Here is an 11,364-nt window from a genome sequence, read left to right on the forward strand (position 1 = left end):
ATTACATGGATCAGATGGGTTAATGGTTGATCCATCAACTCAACATCTTTATAATGAACCTACGTTAGATATTGCCATTGTAGAGACTTCAAATATCCGTCTTTGTCAATCTTGAAAGAATATAAACAATCATACTTGTCACCAAAGACATTCTATGTTTACTCAACCAATTAGCTGACGCACCGTTTTGGTATTGTAGTAACGTAAAAAAATACATCCGATTATGAGGATGTTCATAATGTAAAAAAATTATATAACCATATCGAAGATGATCGCCAACCTCTGTATATGGGTCTACACTTCAGCAGAAACTCGACAGTTGTTGTCAACGCACTGGACAATGTCACTGCAAGTTATATTGTCAGTGAAGTAGAGATGTTCAAGCTCTTTTGTACAAAATACAGATTACATATCTGTAGAAATATTTTCAAAGCTATCATATGTCAAGTGAAACGTTAAAACATATTATCAGACGAAAGAATATTACTTTCGAGACTGTTCAAATATCTAAAAAAAAATCTGACATTAGATGGAGATTTTGAGTACATAACATTCAGAACAATGAACCAAGAAACTACAAACGCCACAAAAGAGTAGAGATTGTTGAACACTATACATCTCTACTAAACCTATCACTTATCAGCAACAAACACACAGACACCATATGCTAAAGTTTAATCATCACAAAAGAGTTAAAAGACTCTCTCAAAACACTTAAGAAACAGAGAAGCAAAGTTGTTATTATTATGTTGATGTGAGGGATGAGACCACCACCAGCTATAGTTCCATGGTACTAACATCGTCTTTATTTGGAGTTATTAGTGCTTGACTTGAAGCCTCCCGGATAATGACTATCTCATCTTCATCATCTTCATCTACAGTTCATAAGAAACCGAATATTAATATATAAACTTAATTGAGCAAAGAATATAAAGTTTATATAAGATTGTACCTTCACCATCAAATTTATAGCCATGAATCCAAGACTGAGTACACAATAAAGCTTGCACATTTCTAGGAATAAGGCGAGTTCTGTACTTGCTTATTACGTGAGCTCCAATACTGAAAGAAGATTCAGAAGCCGTAGTGGTAATAGGAATGCTGAGAATGACCATTGCCATGAATGCTAGCGCGCCAAAACGATGCATGTTCTCTTTCCAATATCGCAACACATTCTAATCAGGATGAACTCTCATTTCTAGTTTTGGCTCCTCTAAATATATATCCAACGCTGACTTTCCTGGTTCCGCAGTCTCTGGAATATCATCTAACTCAAACAAATCATGTTCTCAATAAACATAATAAGAAGTTTAGAATGAATATTAGAAAAAGTTTCAAATGAATTAGATATATAAACGTCAGAAACTTATATCCAACACACCAAAGTTCTCGGTCTCTGTTCCTTGCTCAGAACCACGAGAATATGGTCTTGTAAGCTCACAACATGAGTCAAAGAGAGCTGTCTTCGGTCATCATCAAAGAACTTCCTAAGCTGATCCTCAAGATGATCAACTTTTTCTTGGGAGGTGAATGGATCAAGCTCGCCATAAAAACGCTTCAAAAGCTTTAACTTCATCCTAGGATCCAAGACAGCCCCCATTGCAAGAACCACGCTATACTCCTCCCAGTATTTATCAAACTTCTCCCTCATGTTAGAAATCATTGTCTGGATGACGACATCCTCATTGCTCTTATGAACTTCCAACAAGCACTGAATCTTCCAAATATGAGCAAAATACAAGTTTTAAGTAGAGTAGCTTCTGCCAGACATTAAAGTTGTAATGCTATAAAATGGCTTCAAGAGCTCAAAGATAGTGCTAGCTCTTTTCCATTCTTCATTGGAAGGGCAATGCTTGTAGTGTTTATCACCTAATTTATACCTCTTTAAACCACTTAAATACCAGAGTCTCCATATTCCTACGAAACTATAAAATTGTGTCAGTTGGTACCTCTTTTAATTCAGTTTCGGCCTGAATCTGAGCTTGTCTCAGTTCCTCATCGTGCTTGGCTTTGAGGTTGAACTCCTTAATTCCATGTATAGAGAAAGTGATCCAGATATACCTGGTCAAAGATAGTGATAGTTTCTGCCTGACATTAAAGTCTTAATGCTATAAAAGGGCTTCAAGAGCTCAAAGATAGTGCTAGCTCTTCTCCATTCTTCATTGGAAGGGCAATGCTTGTAGTGTTTATCACCTAATTTATACCTCTTTAAACCACTTAAATACCAGAGTCTCCATATTCCTACGAAACTATCAAATTGTGTCCAGGGGTGAAGCCAGAAGAATTATTTAATGGGTACATTATTAGTGATAAAAAATAAATCTGCATGCAATGGGTTTCGAACTCAAGACGTTATGGGTGCAAACCCTGTTTTTACCAATTGATCAACTGAAACTATAGTAACTTTAGGTGTAACATTTCAAATATCAATAAATAAGGGGGTGCACGTGCCACCACACCTCTAAACGTGGCTTCGCCCCTGATTGTGTCAGTTGGTACCTCTTTCAATTCTGTTTCGGCCTGAATCTGGGCTTGTCTCAGTTCCTCATCGTGCTTGGCTTTGAGGTTGAACTCCTTATTTCCATGTATAGAGAAAGGCATTCATCGTAAACTCCACGTAATGTTATGACGAAGTTACCAGGCCCGTCTTTTTTCATTTACGACGAAGTTACCAGGGTCCGTCTTTTTTCATTTACGACGAAATTACGAGGAATTGATTTAACCAATTACGACGAAGTTACAGGCCAGTCTTTTTTCATTTACGACGAAGTTACCAGCCCCGTGTTATTTTTACAAGGACTTTACTACGTTTAACCCTAAACCCCGAGAATGAAATCCTTAAACCCCAAAGTCACACATCATCTAACATCATCATCTTCTTCTTTACTTCTTCTTACTCTTTCTCCAACTTAAACCCTAAAACTCCAAATAATTTTTTAAAATCTAAAGAAATACATATTATATAAAACAACATTTGTTACACATACATTAATATGATATAAAAACAATATTTCCTTAAACGAACATTACAATAGAGAAATACAACATTTGTTACATATATTATATCACTCAAAATCGTTTTTGTTCTCATCAATATTGCATCACTCTAAATCATTTTTGTTCTCATCAATATCAGTATAATCATCATCGTTGCTTCCCTCGAACTCGTCTTCACGTGCTTCATCTTTCGCATCTTCAGAAAGATCTTCATATTGAAAGTTTTCCGGGTCGATCAAAAGGATTTCATCAGTTTGATGTTCAGGTACCTCAACTTCAGTGATAGCATCTTCTTCTTGCAAAGGCGGTTCTTCTCCAGCGACAATGCGTCCACGAGGTGTAATTTTGATAGCAGCTAACCAGTTTATCCCGGAAGTTCGAAGGCGAGGATAAGGAAGGAAGCTAACTTGGTCGGCTTGTGAAGCTAAAATGAAAGGCTCAAATTTGTTGTATCTTCTCCCAGAATTGACATCCACAACACCAAATTTGTTATACCGAACCCCTCGATTCACAACAGGATTGAACCATTCACATTTGAAGAGGATGCATTTTAGCTTCAATAACCCCAGAAATTCCACTTCAATAATCTCCTGCAAGATTCCGTAAAAGTCTGTTTCACCTTTCATACATATTCCGTAGTTACTCGTTGCCCGATGTCTCCCATACTCGTATGTGTGAAAGGTAAATCATCGGGTGAAATACATAGGTGATGTGGTGACCTTTGCTACTGGACCTTGAACCAAATTGTGAAACCATACTGGATAATATGGATCGTCATAATCAACCTGCAAAAAACAGATATTCTTAATTAATATTGAAGTATCAAAAAACGTGCTTAATTAATATATGAATGAGATATATTACGTACCTGTGATTTTAATCACTTGACAAAATGCTTAACTTTCCGTGTGTCCACATCAGTTGCAGATATTCCTGGTATTGCTTCTTCAACTTGAGATACAAACATGCTGCAAATTAAACAAATGATCAAGTCATATATAATTAACTTCAATTCATATAATTAACATTCACAAAAATATTTACCTTTCAAAGTAGCGGGTCACTGCATCCTCGCAGTTGAGCATAATATAAGTGTGGGCACTATGTTTATCCTCTTCACATGACCACCATACTTCTTTCGTTTTACCAACAAACTGTCCAATTTGGCAGAAAATGTCAGGAACACCATCAATTGCATATGATGTTGGTACTCCACCATCATCATATCTTCTACGAACTATTTTTCTCGTACGAACAGTAGGAGCAAAGTAGTATGATGTTAAGTTAGATGTTTCGGCTGTCAAACTCCCCGCAACTATTGAACCTTCCACATTTGCAAGATTTCTTGCTTTCCCCTTCAAATGTTTCATCTGTCGCTCATACGGATACATCCATCCGTTGTGAACAGGTCCAAGAAGCAATGCTTCATACGGTAGGTGGACAACTAGATGCTCCATGACGTCAAAAAATGAAGGAGAAAATATCTTCTCCAGGTTACACAATATGATCAGAATGTTCTCATGAAGTTGTTCGATGACTTCTTCCTTGAACGTACGTGTGCTAAGATCTCTGAAGAATGCTCTGATGGCTGTATATTGCAAAAGTAATCAAATTAATAACATTTCATAACATATGTATATATATATTATAAATTTATAATTACCAGCATGTGCTTCATGGACATTTGCTGGAAGGAGCTCGGCAAAAACAAATGGAAGTAGTCGTTGCATAAACACTTGACAATCATGACTCTTCATTCCGGAGAACTTTTGACCTCGTTTAACACATCTTGACAGATTTGAAACATAACCATCAGGAAACTTAACTTCTGATGCAACTCAGTCAAACAAAGTTGTTTTGGCTTCTGATGACAACCGGAAGATGGGAACATGAACGTTTCCATTGCTCTTGATATGTAACTCACTTCTTGAGCAAATATCAGGTAAGTCAATCCTTGACTTTTTGTTATCTTTTGTCTTCCCAGGGACGTTCAGTATTGTATTCATGATGTTCTCAAAAATGTTCTTCTCAATATGCATGACATCCAGATTGTGGCGTAAGAGAAGATCCTTCCAATAGGGTAGCTCCCAAAATAAACTCTTCTTAAGCCAATTGTGAGAGACACCATACCCATCAGACATATTTCCAGGAACATGCCAGTTTTCTCCAACATTAACTGTTTCCTGAGCTCTGTAATAATCAATGTCTGCTTCGATCTTCTGGCCGGTGATATATGGAGGAGGACTGTCTCTGACAACTTTTTGTGCCGAAACAATGTCTTATTTCTTCTGTACGGATGGGAAAGTGGAAGAAAGCGACGATGACAATCAAACCTACAACTCTTCCTACCATTCTTCAGTTGAAAAGCATCCGTCGATCCAAGACAATATGGACAAGATAATCTTCCATGTGTTGTCCAGCCAGACAACATCCCATAAGCAGGGAAATCACTTATCGTCCACAGCAGAACTGCTCGCATCATAAAATTGTTTTTCAAGGAACAATCGTGTGTCCTCACCCCTTCCGACCACAATTGCTTTAGCTCTTCTATCAACGGTTGAAGAAAAACATCAAGAGACCGTTTTGGATGCTTCGGCCCAGGGATTAATATGGTCAAAAATAGAAATTCTTGTTCCATGCACATATCCGGCGGTAAATTGTACGGCGTAAGAATGATTGGCCACAAAGAATATTGTCTCTCAGACATTCCAAATGGACTAAATCCATCGGTGCATAACCCAAGATAGACATTCCGAATATTTGTAGCAAAATCTGGGTGTGCCTTGTTGAAGTGTTTCCACGCTCTTGCGTCTGATGGATGTGCAACCTCACCATCTCTCTGAACATGTTCCGCATGCCACCTCATCGACGCAGCAGTCCTCTCAGATTGATATAATCTTTTCAATCTGTCTGTAATTGGTAGGTACCACATCCTTTGGTACGGTACCCTATTCCTCCCACGGCCTTGCGGGTTGAATCGTGGTTTTTTGCAGAATCGACACTCTTCTAACTTGTCATCTTCTTTCCAGTAGATCATGCAGTTGTCGATGCAAACATCAATCATCTCCGAAGGCAACCCAAGACTATAAACCAATTTCTGAATCTCATAATAAGATTCAGCAGACACGTTGTCTTCTGGCAAATACTCTTTAAACAACTCCGCCCATACATCCATGAAATTCTCAGGTAAATTATGATCCGTTTTAATATTCATCATCCTAGCTGCTAGAGACAATTTAGAGAGACCTTCTCTACAACCAGTGTAGATTGGTTGATTTGCAGCATCTAGCATTTCATAAAACCTTTTTGCATCCAAATTAGGTTCTTCTACATTTCCAGTTCCATCAGCTATTGTTGTAGTTGTTTCTAAAAATGCATGATCACTAATCATATCTTGAACCCTATCATGATCTACCATCTGTTCATGATCTTGATGATAATTATATTCATTATGCAAATGATTCGGTTCTTCGTTATGATGAGCATCCTCAAAATTATTATTACTACTACTAGCTTAATTTCCCCCATAACCCTCTCCGTGTTGATACCAAATGTAGTATTGTGGTGTAAATCCTCTATTTACTAAATGCTTCCATACAGTTTCACTACGTGCAAATTTTGAATTCTTGCATTTCCTACAGGGGCAGAACATCTTACCGTTTTCCTGCGTGATCGGTGTACAGCCCGCCTGGTGCATGAATGTCTCTAGCCCGCTCAGAAATGCGTTCGTCACCCTCCCGTCGGAATCTTATGTGCAAATACATCCAACTCCGTAACTCGTAAATACTACCGCCACCGGCCATTTTTTTCTTAGATTTTATTTTGAAATTTTTTTTTTCTGATTTTTTTTTGTTTTCGTTTGTGTTGTGAGGAAGAGAATTGTGGGAAATGACATATATATATAGAAATTTTTCGAGTTTGGTAGGTGAAATATAACAACGAATTTCCAACGAATATATAAAAACGAATTTAGGTAAGTTAAAGCACATTGAATACACGTTTTCACCTAAATATAACGGTAACATGTTTCGTTGTAATGTCGATGTAACGGTTACGACGAATTTCTCTTTCCACGTACTTTCGTTGTAAACTTACATTGACTTTTACGACGAAACTGTTTCCTCGTAAAGTTACATGGAGTTTACGACGAATTTTGGACTTGTCGTAATTTCGTTGTAAACGTCATGTAAATTTACGAGGAAACATTTTCCTCGTAAATCTTCGTTGTTATAGAAACGTTTTCTTGTAGTGTTACCGCCACTAATGGAACATTTTCAAAAATAACTTCTTCGTTAAGTGGCAAAAGACTCTTATACTCTTGTTGTTTATGTATATAATAAATCATTATTTAAATAAATAAAAAAAAAAAAAAAATTAATTTTTTTTTATGTTTTCGAATTATACTTTTTCAAATTCAAACTTTTTTAATTTTCTTTTTAAAATTTTTATTTATCGATTTTTTTTTATTTTTTTCAAAATTTCTTTTTGAAAATCGAAATTATGTTTGGAACTATTTTTTATATATTTTTTAAGTATTTATTTATATATTTATTAGAATCCTAAATTTCACATTCCAAAAACCGTACCCCACCCTTCGACTCAAAACCCTATGTCTCGATTAGTTAACCCTAGGGGTATAAGTATCTTTTATCCTTCATTAAAAGTGAGGGTAAAAGTGATTAGTGTGAACATGAAAATTGGTACTATGAATGTGGTATTTGTGGCAATTTCTCATGTTCGTATCGTATTAAAATATATGACCAGTAAAAATTATGTATAATATTTTCAACAAGTGATTAATATTATTATATAAATAATTTTAATGAATTCATGCAGATATTTTTATATTTTATAACTCTTATTGTATTGCATCAACTAATAAAATTAGAGTTATTTATAATTACTTAATACTTTTGCACAATGAAATATCAAACATATATTTTGTTCTTACATACTTTCTTTGTTCCATAAAGATAATTTTTAGTGTTTAAGAAAATACATTAAATCACTATAATAAATGTACTCCCTCAGTTACGCAAAGATTCATGTTTTAGAAAAACAAATTGTTTTTACATTTTCAATGTACTAATTAATGATTAGCTGTAAATTTTTAAAAACTTAATTATATTTATTAAAATTCTATTGGTTAAAGTTATGAGAATAGTTAATTAAAAAAATAATACATTGGTAATCAAAATTTCATATATTTTTAATATGTATTAAAATTCTAAAACATATATCTTTTTGAAACAGAAGGTAGGCTTTGGACTTATATCTGATTCCGTTATCCGATCCGGGGTATTTTCAGATATCAATTTTTCATAGGCCTAGGTCATTAGCCTTCCAGAAGGAGTATCATTTTCTGTAATTTTCAAGTTTTAATAATTTTAGCCTATATTAATTTAATAAAGTCAATTAATTTTCTTAAAATATATAGTTTTATCAATTATTTCTGAAACATTTATGTTAATGGAAACAGAGGGAATATAAATAAATAGGATCTGCTTGATCTATATTTATTCTAGTTGATCTATATAATTTGCATTTTCTATTTGATGCAACTTCTGATCTGTGTCACTATTCGAATATAGTATAAATGCAGATTAAACACAGTATATATATATATGCAGATTTGCCTACATATTTTTTTGTCATTCAAGGTTTTAAATGCAGAACAAAATTACATTATAAAATAATAAATGATCTCGATACAGATTAATGTTAGTGCTATTTTCTTTGATCTGAAGATTAAAAAGAAAGGACGCTGAAATCATGCTAACGACCGATCGCATACACTGATTGGAAAACCTAATTTTCATAGTTTTTATATATTTTTAATGTTAATAAACCTTCCATTTCAGTTTAGTTATCGTTTTAAAATAAAATTTTTGTTCCAAAATAAGTGTCATTTTAGTATTTCAATACAAAATTTATTAACAATATTCTTCAGCTGATTATTTTATTAGTTGAAATATGATTAGTTGTATAGGTAATGATATTTTTATATTGGAAATGTGCAAAATGAAATGTTTTCTTAATCTGTGTGTATAAACCTAAAACTACAACTAAAATGAAACAAAGGGATTAGTAATTAACAACTAAAATAATTAATATTTGTTTACGAAAAGTAATTGTTATCTAAGATAATATATTTATAAATTCAAAATTTTATTTTATAATCACTTCATATTTTATATGATAAAATATCATATATATATATATATATATATATATTGTTCTTTCATATATTATAACATTTATTGTCAACATATAACACGTGGGTGAATTTTATCGTTATTAATTAGTTAGTTTTACATTTTTAGATTACCTTATATCTACAATCTTCAAAATGAATTCTAAAAAGTAAAAAACATTTTTAAATTAGTTATATTTCATGAATTAAGAAAATAACTAATTTGAATATGTTACAAATAAGCTGGTGTTTGTGTATAGTAATATTCAATTAAGAAAGCTATATGTAACCAACAAATATATTATAGGGGAAATTTTATGTTTGCCACTTTCATGGTACCACTTTTCAACTTTACCACCACTTTCAAAAATACTTTCTTCATTAAGTGGCAAAATACTCTTATACTCTTGTTCTCTATATATATAATAAATCATTATTTAAATAAATAATTTTTTTTATGTTTTCGAATTATACTTTCTCAAATTCAAAATTTTTTATAAATTTATTCTTTTGAAGATTTTTTTTCGAAAATTATGTTTGAGACTTTTTTTTTAATATATTTTTTAAGTATTTATTTATATATTTATTAGAATCCTAAATTTCACATTCCAAAAACTCTACCTCACCCCTCAACTCTGAACCCTAAGTCTAGATTAATTAACACTAGGGGTATAAGTGTCTTTTATCCTTCATTAAAAGTGAGGGTAAAAGTAGTTAGTGTAAACATGAAAAGTGGTATTATGAATGTAGATTTGTGGCAATTTCCCTATATTATAACACACATATATATATATATGCACTTTTATTTTATCTTTAATTAAAACTAGTATTTTAGCTTTAATTAAAATAATTAATACTTGTTTACGAAAAGTAATTGTTATCTAAGATAATTTCATATAAATTAATTTAATGAATTCATGCAATTTATTTAATAATTTATATTTTAATATATTTATAAATTCAAATATTTATATTCAAAAATTTATTTTATAATCACTTCATATTTTATATGATAAAATATCACATATATATATATATATATATATATATATATTGTTCTTTCATAATTTTATAACATTTCTTGTCAATATGTAACACATGGGTGAATTATATCGTTTTTAATTAATTATTTTAAAATTTTTTAGATTACCTTATATCTACAATCTTCAAAATGAATTCCAAAAACAAAAAAAAACGTTTTTAAATTAGTTATCTTTCATGAATTAATAAAATTTTAATATGTTACAAATAAGTTGGTGTTTGTGTATAGTAATATTCAATTAAGAAAGCTATATGTTACCAACAAATATATTATAACACATATCTGTTATTTTATCTTTAACTAAAACTAGTATTTTAATTTTGATATTTAATTTATCATTTTTATATTTAAATCATGTAGAATATGATGATTCAGTTGTTTAATTTGATCAGTTAGTTATGCATTTGTTCTACATAATCTTTGATCTGCATTTAGTTTGCATAATCTACTTGATCTGCATTTGTTATGATTGATCTGTATTTTATATTTTATCTGCATTTTTTTTATTTGCATCACTGCTCGAAGCATAATTGCATAGATACACTAATGATTTAAATGTCTTTAATTCAAATAATATAATAAAGATTAATTGAGAGCAAAAACAGAAGTAAGTGATAGGACTGAAACATTATAAACATATAGAAATCACACATAAGATAGATTTTTAATTAATTTTTGGTTATTTTTATTAAAATAATTAGAATTATAAAATGATTATGTTTTTATTAATATTATTTTAATGACTATTTTGCTTTAAATTGAAAAAAATTTAATGTCATTGTATACATCATCCATGTAAGCAAAATTAGTTGATATGTCATCCGCATTAGCTAAACTAGATAATGTAGTAGCTAATGTGCCGACTGAGATATAATTTCACCAAAAAATTAAAAAAGAAAATAAATATTTGAACATTTTTAAAGCTTATGTATATACTTTGACATACTTTAAACAAGAAAATAAATATTTGAACATTTTTAAAGCTTATGTATATAGTTTGATATATTAAATGAACATATAGTGATACTTTAGATATTATTCGACCATTTCCTCTAAAGATGTACAAGACTTTGTTTCACCTTCGTTGATTGATTGATCTTTCTCTAATTTTGATCATATTTGTCATTTTTCT

This window comes from Brassica napus, chromosome C7 (genome assembly GCF_020379485.1).
Source record: "Brassica napus cultivar Da-Ae chromosome C7, Da-Ae, whole genome shotgun sequence".
NCBI lineage: Eukaryota > Viridiplantae > Streptophyta > Magnoliopsida > Brassicales > Brassicaceae > Brassica > Brassica napus.